This window comes from Dermacentor variabilis, chromosome 10, assembly GCF_050947875.1.
Source record: "Dermacentor variabilis isolate Ectoservices chromosome 10, ASM5094787v1, whole genome shotgun sequence".
Taxonomy (NCBI): Eukaryota; Metazoa; Arthropoda; class Arachnida; order Ixodida; family Ixodidae; genus Dermacentor; species Dermacentor variabilis.
In genome coordinates, this window is record NC_134577.1 from 105,689,828 (window position 1) to 105,704,369 (window position 14,542).

Genomic DNA, 14,542 nt, shown 5'->3' on the forward strand with positions numbered 1-14,542 from the left:
CTGGTAGCGCATGCCTTTCAACAATATATGTCCAATCCCTAAATATTTTCCCCAATATTTCTTGAAATTGCAACTTTGTATGCATGAGTTGTGTACCAGCATTCCGCGGCCATTTGTTTGCGTATGTAGAGATTTACTATTCGCTTGTTTATGTTTCTGAGGAGGGCTCCCTGACAGTCTTGAACTCCGGGGCCTCCTCCTGTACTACTTCACCGCCTAATAAATATGAAATCTGAACCTGAACTCATTAGAATATTGATTACCTTAGACAGAAAAAAAATACGAGTTGAGGTAGTTGGCTCATAACCGGTGAGAACGCAACGTGGCGGCAACGAAAGCAAGATAACACAAGTGTGTGGGGAGGGAGCTGAATTACAGCCGTTCACGCGACCAGTTGTAAGACACCGCACGCCTCGTGCATCCGCATTGGGCTCTCTTCATTCCAGTGACGCTAGGCTATCAGCCAGGTAGAACCAAGATTCTGAAAATCCGCCGTGGTGACATAGTGACTATGACGTTGCGCTACTAAGCCCGAGGGCGCGGGATGAAATCCCCACCACGGCGGCCGCATTCCGATGGGGCGAAATGAAAAAAAAAAAAACAAAAAAATGCTTACCGCGTATTGGGTGCACGTTAACGAACCCTAGGTGGTCAGAACTAATCCGGCCTCCCTCACTATGGCGTGCATCATAATCGCATGACAGTTTGGTGCGTAAAAGCCCTTAAGGTAAACGTCCTGGACAACATCGCTGGCTACATGTCATCGAAAAAATGGACAGCACAGATGATGACTGTCATCTGCCAACAAGACCCAAAAGAATCGCCTTTCCCATGTGTACAATTCATTCGTGCGAATAAACTGCAGATTAATGTAAGGCAAGCGTACGGCTTTACTGCTCGAGGAGGCACCTATCTATAGCAGGACGCAAGCAAGGAACTATGGCGTCGCTGTCGGTCCCATCCCTACGCCTTCGTATTTTGAGCTATTTCGCCTCAAGTCGTGAACAAACGAGCCCAAAGGCTTACGCTTGCCCTGCAATAACATGCGGTTTATCCTTAGGAAATAATTATAAACATCAGAAAGGCGACAAGGTCATGTAAAAAACCAACGTCACAATCCGCGTGGCATCAAGTAAAAAAAAAAACGAGAAAGTGAAATAAATCAAATCAAATCAAATTTTTATTTCCAACGACAGTTGGGGGTCCCTTAGGCGAAAAGCGGTAGTAACACCACTTGAAAATACCTAAAGGCACACGTACATGACAGCGGTATTACGATTCATACGTTCAAAAACAAATTTACAGTAATCAAGTAAAAAATGCAGTTAAAAAAAAATTAAGAAGAGGTTGTGCAATACAACAACGGAACAATAGAACAACTAATGTCAATATATAAGTACACTCCAGAACAGTTGTACATTATAGTTGAAATATTAAATGTTCACGTGAACACACATCATAAAATGACATAAATAAACATGTTACAAGGAATAATGAAACATACTTGATCATGTTCGGGCAGTACAAAAGACATTAGACAAGAGTTAGAAAAAATTCACGCATTTCTTTTTTTTGTAAACGTAGAAAAGTTGGCGTCTTTCTCTTCATATTTATTAAGCAGGGACGGCACTGTAAATCTAAGGGACTGCAAAAAATAGGTCGTGCGGGAACAAGGCACAGGCCACTTGTCGGTGCTGCGGGTGCGTGAATCAGTGTAATGCATGCTTATATTAGATAAATCTTCAATAAACACTTTGAATTTGAAAATAATTGACCTGATTGAAATTTGAATAATTGAATTGACTTTCAAAATAACGACCAGCTGGCAACATTGGCACAGAGAATAAGCCCCCCCATCGTTTCCTCGTTTCCATAACCTTCTGCGCTCGAGACCATCCTTTATGGATCGTAACGACGGTCACTACCCTTTGAGTTGTACGCGCTTCTCACTGTCAGCACGACTTACCCAACTACCACCGCCTAAATATCTTGCTAAGAGCAGTGACGGCATAATTATGCGCACCGGCAGTGGTGGCCCAGCGGCAGCGCCTCTATTCTAGCGAGCAAGATGTTCCGAGTTCAGTCGCTGCCTGCATGCACAAGAATACGGAATGTAAAAGGTCCCGTGTGCGGAGCACTGGATGAACGCTAAGGAACCTTAGGATGCAATAAACTATTTAGGAGGCCTCCTTTGCGAGCTGTTTTGTAGCCCTGTGACGACGAAGTCAGCCAGCAGGTAGTTTTAAGAACTTTGTCGCAATGCGATCTGGCGCATCCAAACTTCTTAGTGCGCCTTTCACGTTCTTTTGTACGTTCCTTGCATTACTTCGTACGCTTAGTCAAGAGCGCGCCCTGACTTTGAGTCGGTTGTTTCTAAAACTCTGTAGCGAATGCGTGAGTAAATCGCTCCACTCTTGAATCTTGAAGTGTTGCATGCGTAAGGCGTAGGACGCTTCATTTGCGTCACCTCCGCCTGAACGTTTAGCAAGATACGCCAGCGGTAATCTTCTCTAGCTCCGCCGCTAAACATTCCAAGGCGTATTCAAACAAAGGAGCTACAATATCCGACCCCCGTTCAGCGATCCTTTCTTCATTCTTCTTTTCTTTTCTGTGTGCCTGAAGCTTAGAAGGAAATGAGGGTGGCATTTCTCGGCACCATTAAGGGAATGCCTTCTTCAGAGGGGCATCGGTGCGATGGTGGCGCTTCTAATCGTCGAACCTCGTTTCCTCTCGCCGCTTTTCATTTCCCTCACAAAGGCGTGGTTCCCCCCCGGGTCTGGCCGCACCGTTTGGGCTACCCAATTTCCATCGCCTTTCCCGCACGGCTTCTCCTGTGTACGCTACTTTCCCGCTGTGAAGCCCGCTTGCGGTTGCCGCTGCTGCCAAACGACGTCCGAAACCCTAGTGTTGCGATGACGGCACCGAATGCAGTGTGTGCTTTTTCTTGAACGAAACTTTTTTTTTTTTTACAGCGAAGCTGTGTGTAGCCCAGATTCAGGGTTTCGTGGCGTCTGCGAGCAGAAATTATCATCATCAGCAATGGCTCGAGGGTCGTCGTTTTCTTTGCTGGCGCGATCGCGCTCGTGCCAAAGCTCGGGCGTTCGTCGACGTTGTCTACTTTCTCACCTGGCTCTGTCGTGCAAAGAACTATCACCATCAGCAATGGCTTCAATCACAGTTGGCTCACTGGCGCGCCTCGGCACAAGCACGATGGTACAAGCACAAGGAGCCTGCGATGGTGATGTCGTGTGCGCATCGGCAGGAGTGCATCAGACACTTGCGCGGATGTGCGTGGCACATTCAGAAAGTTGCAAGGAAAGTCGCTGGAGCTTAAAATGAACCGCTGCATTGCTGACAGCAACTTAGGAAATCGGCTTTTTACCGTTCCTATTTCCTTACAATGCATCCTGAAAGTAATGAATAGTGACTGACTGATTCGTCACTTTCTTGTTTTAATGATTAAGTGATGGATTGATTGATTGAATCATGTTACGAAAGGGGGATTGATTACTGTATGATATCACACAGTATGATTACGTTATGATTGATTGATCAATTGATGTAGGAACTTTGTTGCCTCAAGGCGATTATAACAGCAAAGTAAAGGAGGAACAAGGAAATACCACATCCGTAATGAACTTAATGCAGCAGAGCTGATGGGCATGACGCCGCGGTTCAAGTCGTTGTCACGGCAACTGCTCTGTGGTGGGCGCGGGGTGTAAGGAAAGCTTTTGTACTTACTGGATGCTCAGGTATTTAAAGATAACTCGTAGCTCTCCTCTGCGGAGTAGAGCCTTACAACCTCTCCATTGCTTTACTGTCTGGAATGCAATCAATCAATCAATCAATCAATCAATCAATCAATCAATCATCACATGAAAAGAAGACATAGCGTGTACATTGAAACATGGATGCTACACTCGCTGCTTCTAGTGACTGCGACGCTTTCAGCGCATGCGTATATGCAGCCGCAACATAGATAACGCCATCGCGGCGCTGTGTTTCGGCCGCTAGTTATTACCAGCCCAAGAGACATTCGAGCTTTACCTTGTTACCTCCCTCGCTCTTATGGCCCTTTCTTTCTCTTCAATTTTCGAATTTTTTTTTTTTTGCTTCCTGGCCACTACACCGCACGTTGTTGTCGTCTTTCGGGTTGTCGCACCGCAATATTCCGCTCTTTGGACGTTCGCACGTTCCCCACTAGAGGCGCTAGCGCCACGGGAGGCGGCAAATCGATGACTAGCGCATAGTAGGAAGGGCCGCTTGGCCAGCGCCTCATCCTCCTCATTCACTCTGGTGTTGGAGAGAAGGCAGACCGCCATGAAAAAAACAAAACTAGAAAAACGTGTAAGCGCGAGGGCTGTTAAGTTGAATGAAGAAGGTACGAACGAAAACCAAAAACTCCGCTGACATTTTTCTTTGAGACTCGAAGCCTTTACTTTTGCTTTTCTTTCTCCGCGGCTTCTCAACAAAGACGATTCCTTCCACCGTTCCCAACAACTATTGCTTTCTCTCTCTCTCCGTCCCGCTTTCTTTTCTAGCTCGCCGTGTTCTTTCTTATCCTCATCTTTCCCTCATTCCTTGTGGCACCGAGTGGAGGCAGCACGGAATAAAGAGAGGGGAGGGGGGGGGGGTACCAGAACGCTGCGGCAATTTCCTCTTCTGCATTTGGCCTGTTTTCCCGAGCACAACCCTTTTTTTGTCCTCTCTCCATTCGGCAGGCATGCTGGGTTGACGTCGCTTACTCTGCGGTTTTCTGCGCATTGTACGCTTTTGTCGTGCTTACTTTCATTACTTTCATTTTTTTTTACTTATGGAGTATTGTTGTCGCCAGAGCCGATTGCTTTGTCGTTTTCTCGGCCCATCCCTTTCTGGTTCCCGCGAGAAATCGCGCTCTCAAGGCCACGTGCCATCTAAAAAGGAAATCAGATTCAAGGCCAGACAGTCTTTTTTTTTGCCGACGACCAAATTGTGACCCCGCCGCGCAGACAGAACTCTCGTTTGTGGAGAATTTCGGTATGTGCTTTTCGCGCATTTACGTCATCAGAGGTAACTTGGCCGCAGATGCTTAAAAGAAACACTGATTGACTAGGCGATTGATGAATGGACGTTTGCCTTTAGAAATTACCAGCTGCGGATAAAATGGCGAGTTGGAACCTATCCATAGGAGACGCCCTCGAAGAATGAAACTTTTCCGTTGTGTTCATTGTGCGCTGTTTTATCGGATAGCCATTGCAGCATGGAAAACGCAAATTGGGTTCTAGACTAACTTGGAGTCCCTGGAGTGCTTTCGAGAACGAAGGAGAGAAGGAGTAAGGAAAGGAGAAATTGACAAGAAGAAAGTTCGGCTCACTGCCCTAGTAAAGACGTAAAAAATGAAGCAGGAGAAAAATGAAGACAAAGACTGAAAGGGGGATCAACTTTCGTGTGGCAGTCCAAGCTGTGTAATTGGGCTGAGGGAACAATGTCTCCCTTTCTCTCTCTGTCTCTTTCTTTACTGACACGGCTGAATAAGAACATGGCCAATCCGTTCTGCGGAAGCCCGCAAGATGCAGGAAGGTTAACGAAAGGGAAAACTGGCAGCTACAAAACTACAAAGGCACCTCATTTGGGTTTCTCAAAAAAAGAGGAAAACCCATTTGTTTGAGTGAAACCCGTAAGGCTTTCCTTTGTAGCAACGTGCTACACTCAGACGGATGCCAATTCTGCCTTTCACGGCTAAATATGGAGATGTTGGCATGGGCGAGGTTCCACTGGCTTCTCTTAGTTACATGTGAAAATCAAAACTACGTCGGAAATCAGCATGCATCAGAAGGCAAAAAAAGCAAACAAAAGCAAATGTCATGCAGCAACTACACTGATCACCATAAGAAAAATTATATCAAACTTAACTAACCTCTAAGATGATGTCAGTAGAGTGAGGTGGTTTTGTGTGTCCGTTGAATAGGCAGGAATGTTACAATAGCGATGGCTAAAGAGAATTACATATTCGCGAGTATTTTTGAAAATTGTGCGTGTACAATACCAAGAAATGACTGCTTTGAAGTCGCTTATCAATTTTGAAAACGTTATGTTCAATGATAAATCAGTAGGGTTGGGTGCACTGAAGGAACATAGCGGTTATGAAAAGTTTTGTGACGCAGGGTTGCGTGGTAGTTTTGAAAATATTGGGTTTTTTAACACGCACGGACGTTTACGTACACGAGTGTTGTGCATACCAGCCCTTATGGGAATGTGATCGCCGTGTTTTGTATCATTGGATTCTATACAGCGGTGAGTACCTAGTAGCCCTTAAAGAGACGCTAAAGAAAAAAAAAGAGTTGTAGCTGTGTTCATAAATTACCTATGCACGACACCAGGAAAGCCATGCCTACCGGGAGGTGAAGTTACGTAAGCCAGGAAAGACCGAAAAACCAAAGACGGGTGGCGACGCCTCCTTGTAGTTGCCGCACCAGCTCGTCATGACGTCACAAATTTTGGCAGCGTCTGCTCGGACTCAGAAAGTTTGTTATTGGTGAAGATAATCTACATTGCATTCCAAAAGAGACAAAGACGGATGTTAGCAAGTTTCAAGAGATTTCAACGAGCCGAAATGGTCCAAACGGCTTTTTGTCCGTGCTCCTAACGTCAGGCAGAGTTCCAATAAACCTGAATTGAATACTAAAAAAAAACAATAAAGCTAGTTCGAAATTCATGACATCACACTGGCGTACATTAGCTTAGGATTCGAAGAAATATTAATATATAAAAAATAGCGACCATTATTTCCTATCCTGATGAGCAGCCTACTACCGCTAAATAACGGAAATAAAGTTCGAGACTAGTTTATTGTTTATGGAGTTTATACTAAAGTTCATCGACAAATTTGCCTAGTAATCGGACATTTTCGTGTAGTGTTCGTGTAACCTGTATACCGATATTTGGATATTCCACCTGTTATCAAAAAGTGAGCACGAGGAGTGTAACGAACCCGCGTCTTCGCGCTCAGCAGCACAGCGCCCTGGAGACTGAGCCACTGCAGAAGTAAGTGAAAACTTTAATGACTGTTTTCGTGATCGTGAGTTTAACTTACTTTCTGAGGCATGACGCTGAGCTAGCGCCAACTACGTATGACGCTCCACAGTCTCTGCTATCTCTACGACATGCGCGTTCCTAGTTGAAATATGAAACTTGAAGCGTAGGTCGCTCTGAGCTTCCGGTATCTCGCGTAAATGTGAATTAGGGGTTTCCATCCGTCTAACAGTTGACTGACTTGGTTTATTACGAAGCATTTCGGTGGACCGAAAGGCATGCCGCTTCGTGATGGCTTTCCGACTTCCGGGAAGTCTTCTGGTAACAAGCTGTCATCATCGCGAACTCAGTAATCCGTGGCTTCATTAAAAACCAGCTCGAAGTCAGTTGCAGAGGGGATTACGTCGTCAAATCCGCCGCAGTGGATCTCGGCACATGCATTCTGATCATTGTAAGCTGTACTAAAAGGCGGAAATTTTCCCATTTCTGTTCAGCATAAATATTGAAACGTGCACGTGCAGCGATTGCTACATCGCAGCACCTTACGTTTGCCGTACGTATGGAACTGCGTCGATAAAAACTGTAAAATATATAGTTCCAGATTTTTTTCACATTAACTTTCGCATAACGCAGACCATCAACGATGGAAGTCTGGAATTCATCACCGGGCCACAACCATTCACTGCCACTGAAACAATTCACGCAAGGTTGTTTATAAGCGTTTGTTTGTTTGTTGTTCATCCAACTCCTGCAATAACCTCATTGAGGCTGCAGTATAAATAAATAAATAAATAAATAAATAAATAAATAAATAAATAAATAAATAAATAAATTGAAAAGAAATTACTGTTTTATGTATCCCCGCTCCCAACTGACCATTATACCACGGATGAGAATGTGCTGGAAATTTTAGGTAAATAGAATTTGCTTCTTATAGTGTCGGTTTTTTATTTCTCGTTTGTTAGACCTGATTCTCTTCACGAATGATGTAAAGCCGCCGACGACATTAATAAAAAAAACAATGCAAGGAAGTGTTCGCCTCACGAATAATAAAAATATGATCTAAATTCTGGGGTTTTACGTGCCAAAACGTTGATCTCGTTATGAGGCACGCCGTAGTGGGAGACTCCAGATAAATTCGGACTACCCGGGGTTTCGTAACACCCTCCTAAATGTAAGCGCAGGAGGGTTGAGTTCATTTCGCTTCTGCGGTCATGCGACCGCCACGACTGCAATCGAAGCCGCGACCTCGAGCCCAGCAACGCAACGCCGTAGCCACTAAAGATATACCGCTGCCGGTTGAATCATAATGACGAAATCAAAGTAGGTGCAACGTCGCTTTCGTTTAGAAACTAAGGCGCGACAATGGGACAGAGTGCGTCACACGAGAATGGTACGCGATACTGGTGCACAGCCGTTGCCAAAAAGTTTCGAGGCACCTGTGACGGGACCTGCCGGTGGGCCTTCCACTGGAAATGTTAACGGAACACGAGAGACGTAGACGAAAGGATGGCGTCGTACACACGCACATGCACTGACTGAGAACTACACGTTATTTGCTTACGTGCGCGTACGTATGGGGAACATACCACGGCGCAAATAAACAGAAGGAAAGCGGAAGGAAGGCGAAACAGTCGAGGCGGAATGTCAAATGAGATGGTTCAAAACAACCAGATTTTTTAAAATTTCATCCTGCTCTTTCCTGGAAGTGGAATTTGTCGTCGGCAAGAGCGGTAGACGGCATGCTTACGCACTTGTGCAATAAGAATAACAATAAATACAATAATAATAATATGAATTAATCATTCAATCGAATGTTTATAATGGTGCCCAGGAACAGCTCTAGAGTCTTTGTACTGGGGCATCTAAATAGTAACCTACAAGACGCTATGCACAGAAAATACAAACGCGATAGACAAAAGGAGAATAATGATAATGTTTTTGCGCATCTACTTGTACATGCGGTAAATTCTGCACCACTGGAGCACTTTAGCGCTTGTACGTGGCACTGGCTGCCCTTGAACGACCTTAACGCAAGTTCAAACAAGTTATTTGACAGGCGGTTATTTGAATTAATCTCTGCTATAGTCGATGCTTTCTTCAACAGTGATGCGAGAAATAAAACAACGCAATTTGCAATATCAATAGATTAAGCCATTACAGCCAGTTTCACACCTCTAACCCTATCGCATTGGCAGTAAGAGCTGTTTGTTTTATTGTTTGTGCTGCTCTGTTTCGAATAAACCACTCGTTAAAAGTTAGCGCTCTTGTTCTGTCCTTCTCCCACTACGACGTGCCTCGTGATCAGATCGTGGTTGTAGCTGACAGCTGCCTATACGACAGCTTTAAAGCTTTGTCAGAGCATCGGTCTCTCTTTTCTGTTCCATGTGATATGGCAATACCGTGTAGACGGTACTACTGCTGGACACCTCTTTTTAAGGCTACCACCATACCACTGCCAGCTCAACTCTATAGAGCTTGTGGGGAGCGACATGAAGCGTTTTGTGGCTTCTGCAAACTGCGGATTCCAAATGTAGGATCTGCATGAACGTATTGCAGATGCAAAAGCAAAAGTAAGTCCACAGAAGTTGAAGAGCTATTTTAAACATGTGATTGAGAAACAAAAGAAGTTGAGAGACATGAACCGAATCACTGACGACATTGTCGACAAGCAACAACCAGTCGTTGTCAATCTAGGGGAGGACACAACAACCTCTGACGAGAAGGCCAGTAGGGGGAGATCAGAACTTTGCGGGCTAGTAAGTGCTCAAACTTTAGGCACCTCTTTCGGAATGTTCTGTTGTTTGCCAGTCCCGCATTGAACTTTAGAACATGATTCTACCTTGACAAACATGTTTTGTTTAATCATTTGTTGTTCTTAAACTCAGTGCACAAACAGTACGGCATTGTGGCATCCGCAAACTGTAACTTGCTTCAGTATTTGTCGGGCTTCAGCATCAGGTGAATTTCCGCAGCGCAGTAATTGATGCTTAAAGGTTTTGGCTGTAGCATGTTACGATGCGTGGTTTGCGACTGCTGTAATATACGTAACGATACTGTACCCACAGTTCGTCTAGCTCGGGGGTGAATTTATTAGTCATATTGTTTCCTTCATTTTTGGGCGTAATAAGGAAGCTATATTAACTGTGGGGAGGAAAAAGCGACAAAGCAGGCGAGCAGACGACAAAAAGACGCCGAGAGACGATGAGGCGCGGCTGAACACATCTTGAGGTGCTCTCACCTTTCCTATTGGCCAACGAGCCCTGCAGCTTCGACAGTGCTGCAAGGTACTACTGAGATGGAGTGTAGAGGGTTAGAGTATCTCCGGAGACGCGGTGTGCGTTTGGCTGCAAGAACGATGAAGCCAACTTCTGAAGCCAATGGTGCGCTCAATCGGCTCGGGGGCGGAGATAGGACAGCGTCGGCGGCGTTTAGCTCGAGTTGACCGCGAGCAAGACGTGTCTACCAATCAAAGGGCGGCGCACCGAGTTCCTACCATCTGCGGCAGCCATGGCAGCAGCAGTGGTGACGCCCACGCGAAAAAAAAAAGAGAACCAGAAAGCTCGCCTTCGTGCCATTCGCCGCAAGCGTTTCCCGGTAAAGATAACGGTTTGCATAAGCTGCAGTCGCCGAGAAGACATTTAAGGCTATCGCTTTCTGCTTTTAAAGGCGAAGCTTAAGCACCGATTGCAAGAGCGTTGTGCGCCCGAACACTCACTAGCATTCCTGCTGTGCTGCCGTGTTTATGCACAGGTCTCAGCGGAGCGGACCGTCGCGCTAAATCCAATTGGGCGCTGACAAACTGTCTCGTGCACGATCGCGGCGTGATGGCTTAGCCGTCGGCGTTGCTCATCGCGGAAGCGTTGTGAGACGCCTGTTGTCTGCCAGGGCGCTGTTCCCGCGGCACAGCAGCTGTTAGCTCACCGGCCGCGTCGCGCCATTTTGCCTCCGCGCGTTGCTAGAACGCCATGCGAGATATTGGAGCACAGCGCTAAACGTCGGTGTCGGATGCAATGTTTCGCCTTGGGGCATAGCTCCCATTTTTGTTCTTTGCGAGAAACTTGGAGGTGCTTGCGCTCGTTGCTGCAGGGCCGCATCGAAATTTTTCAGTGTCATGACGTCATATAGTTATCGACGTTTCGAGGCAAACATTACCGTCGAGTTATAGTACCTCGTAAGTCTTTGCCAGCCTTCGCATCCTCTTAAGCGCCATTTTCTTACGGACAAAAAGCATGCGGTACAGTTTAATTTGCGCAACCTCAAATGTGTCTAGGCAGCCGTTTCGCACAACTGCGCTAATAAGTGCCAACACTGTGTATCCGCGATGCTGCCAGCTGACGGGCGAGAAATCTGCTTCGCCCCTGCTAACGTTGCGTCCGAAAACTGGACGGCGAGAGTCGTACGCAAATCGATACGCAGGCAGGCGCATTACTTAGCGCCCTGCGCACGCTCCGTCGAGCGCACTCCGCGTTTTGAACGGCTCGAGCTCGAGTGAGCCGTTCGCCGGCTCACTTATTTATGCACGCGGGCGGCGTGCTCGGAATGTATCAGCCGCTGACTGGCCGCGTGCGGTTCGGAACGCATTGCCGCCGCCGCCACGCGCGAAAACATCTGCCTCATTCGATCGACGCTTTCGCCAGCGAACGCTGCGTGGGGTGTAATATGGCCCGAGCTTGAGCCATCGCGCCGCATCGAGCGCCAAACCACATGGCAACGCGTTTCCCGGCGCTGAGCCGTTGGCGCGTCCGTTTTGAAGCTGGGGATTTCCATCCCGCAATCGAAGCAGAAGCGCTTCGCGTCTGCTCGTGAGCTCAGTTTAATGCTCAGAAGCGGGGGTGCGAGAAACGACTTTCGAGACCAACCGCTGCAGCGACATTAGTGGATCTGGCGCTTCGCTGCTAAGTACGAGGTTACAGGCTCGATTGCCACATGCGGCGGCCGCATTCCGGTGGCACCGGAGCGCAGAAACTCTTGTGTACATATATACTGGCGCTCTTCAATGGACCCATTTGACGCACTCGGGGTGTGCTACTGACATGAAGCGGTCTCCTAGAATAGGCAGTTCTAAAAGCGTTTGTTCGCATGTTTACTGAGCTTGTGATTGGTGTGATGTAATTTGGAATGCTTTGTGTCCTTTATTTGGGTGTCCAACATTATCCGTCTAACGTTTCGTCATATGTCGGTTAACTTGATTTATTGTATTAGTACTTGTTACAACTCTGCCGCCTTGCTACATTTCACTCGACCTGACTTATCTTGTTCTTAATTAGTACAAAATGTGATTATGTACGGAGTTCTACCATGTTTTCAGTTCACTTGTTTTCTTGCCTTAGTACACGTTAGCAATACTACCTCTTTGTTGCATTTACGTTAACCTGGTTTGTTCGTTCTTTTTAATTTGTACAAGAGGTAATTGTGTGTACTATTACCTAATGTTTGAGTTGTTTTTCTGTCTTATGTAATTGTGTAATTGCTTGTTGGTAACTTTGCGTCTTTGCTGCATTGGCTCTAACCTATCTTTTTTGTTCTCTTTAGCTAAAACAGGCGGTCCCCTAACACCCCGGAGCTTCGGGACCTCCTCCTACATATTTTGTTGCTCTATGTTTATTTTCGTGAGTGGAATGGATAAAATTCTTCTGATTATTATTGGACGAACCTCTCTGACGTCAACTCGGGCCACTGGGTATGTGCTGCTCTTCAGTGGACCTCTCTGCTTGTCGCGTTCTACTCATCTAAGGCTTTATTTTCTTGCAGTCTCTTATCAAGAGGAAGATTTAGCGCGGGGCCAACTCTGACTTGCCCATTCAAGTACGCGTCAAACGCAGGAACGCGTCTATGAGCCAACCACTGGACCGATGTGAATGAACGTTGTTACATTTTAGAGAAAGCGCTGAATTCTACCGACCCTATCAAGGAATGTTTTTATTTAATGTCTAATTTTTTTCAAGATGTCCCGAATATCAGCGATTTCCTGAAAAATTGCACCACGAAGTTCACAAATATGTACCTTTGCTTCATTTCTTGCTGCTTTGTTTATTTACTTGAGTATATATGTTTTTTACCCACTCCCCTATGTAATACTTCGGTCTTGAGGGTACAATAAAATAAAAGATACAGATAATAAAAAACAGTTATCGCAGTAGCATAAACTGAATCTGGTGAAGTACCCCGAGATTGCAAAGTTGATGTATTGTTTTGCAACCTAAGGAAAATTGTTGCAATGTTTACGAGGGTTTTGCAAAAGTCGTACTCACAAATTATTGGTACATTTCCGAGGAATCAATGATACAGCACTTTTATCCGCTTTTGATGTATTATTAGGTGGCGCTGACACAATTGTGGCATGTGTTTTTATTGCCGAGTTAGACTCGTTAACTTGATACTAGAGCGTTTTTCTTTATTTTCCGTATTTAGAATTAAAGAAAACTAGACACACTAAATAAAACTGAACTTGCTGCAGTGACTAGATTTTAACATTTCCTTTTAAATGCAGCAAACCCCATCACGTTCGTTGAAGTGGTTGCCGAGTAAAACGATCTCTCCATTCCCATTTACTTGGATACCAGCTCCCGAGTCAATGCTACTTCATTCGAGCACTGAATCAAACAGGACAACATTACACTCGTTACTCACACGTTTCGAATTTTCGCACATTCCTACTTAGCAGGCGACACTGTGGAAGCTCCGAAAGAAAAGCAGCCGTAGAAATCTCACTGCACATTTTTACAGGGTAGTTGCGGACCTGCGATGTTTTCTACGGAATTAGAACGCGATATATTACAACTGCAACTTGTGCACGTACCGTTATGCGCAATCACAAATTATACAAATTATTTATTTGCTTTTGCGCCTTGGGAGTAGGCGAGGTTCAATGTTTTGTTCTCTAGCGCGAACAGTTGCCGCAGAAAGATTTCGTTCCGTACGTTTCATAGTAAGCAGGCGCAGATCTGCGACGACCTTAGGCTTTTTATCGCTGCCGTCACGTTGCTCTCATCTACCTCAAACAAAACGATTCAAGTAATGAGGCCTACTCACAGCATAAAGTAAATACTGCACGTTACAAGTGCATGCATTGGCAATGGCAAGCGGAAGAAAAAGCAAACGGTGCAGACGATACCTTTTGCAGACGGCATCTCCTCTGTCATCTGCATAACGTATTTTTCTTCTTAGACGGAGGTCTGTGCTTCGCGCAAGGATATTTATCGTCTGCACTTCCGGCTGAACGCTGAAACGACTCGACGAGTCTATCTTGCCCTCTGTTGCACAGTGTCCCTACAGGTGCCCGATTGAGTGGCGTACAGAAGCGATATGTACGCGATATGTATGAGCCTTCGGTCGACGAGAGGCGAATTGGTGACAACGCGTTACATCGTCTGGCGCATAGTATGAGTATCCGCTGAGGACGCTAAATGACTTGCGCTGCAGACGATATTACGTACGGCAATGTCTGTGCGGTAGTGGCTAAAGTGGTGACGCCACTTGGCACCGCGGAGCCTGGTTTACGGAGCCTGGTTACGACTTTTTCGTCGTC

The 14,542-nt window shown here is 45.9% G+C and overlaps 1 protein-coding gene and 1 long non-coding RNA gene across 2 annotated transcripts in view; one reads left to right on the forward strand and one right to left on the reverse strand.

Moving 5' to 3' along the window:
* Positions 1 to 14,542, reverse strand: part of LOC142560872 (GTP-binding protein Di-Ras2) — a 198,993-nt gene that overhangs the window by 131,345 nt on the left and 53,106 nt on the right. The gene's annotated exons all lie outside the window — the stretch shown is intronic.
* The window catches only part of LOC142560873 (uncharacterized), a 114,682-nt gene that overhangs the window by 43,786 nt on the left and 56,354 nt on the right, over positions 1 to 14,542 (forward strand). Inside the window, exon 2 of the long non-coding RNA XR_012823460.1 lies at positions 12,547 to 12,694. This is a non-coding gene — a long non-coding RNA (uncharacterized LOC142560873). The remainder of the gene's footprint in view (positions 1 to 12,546; positions 12,695 to 14,542) is intronic.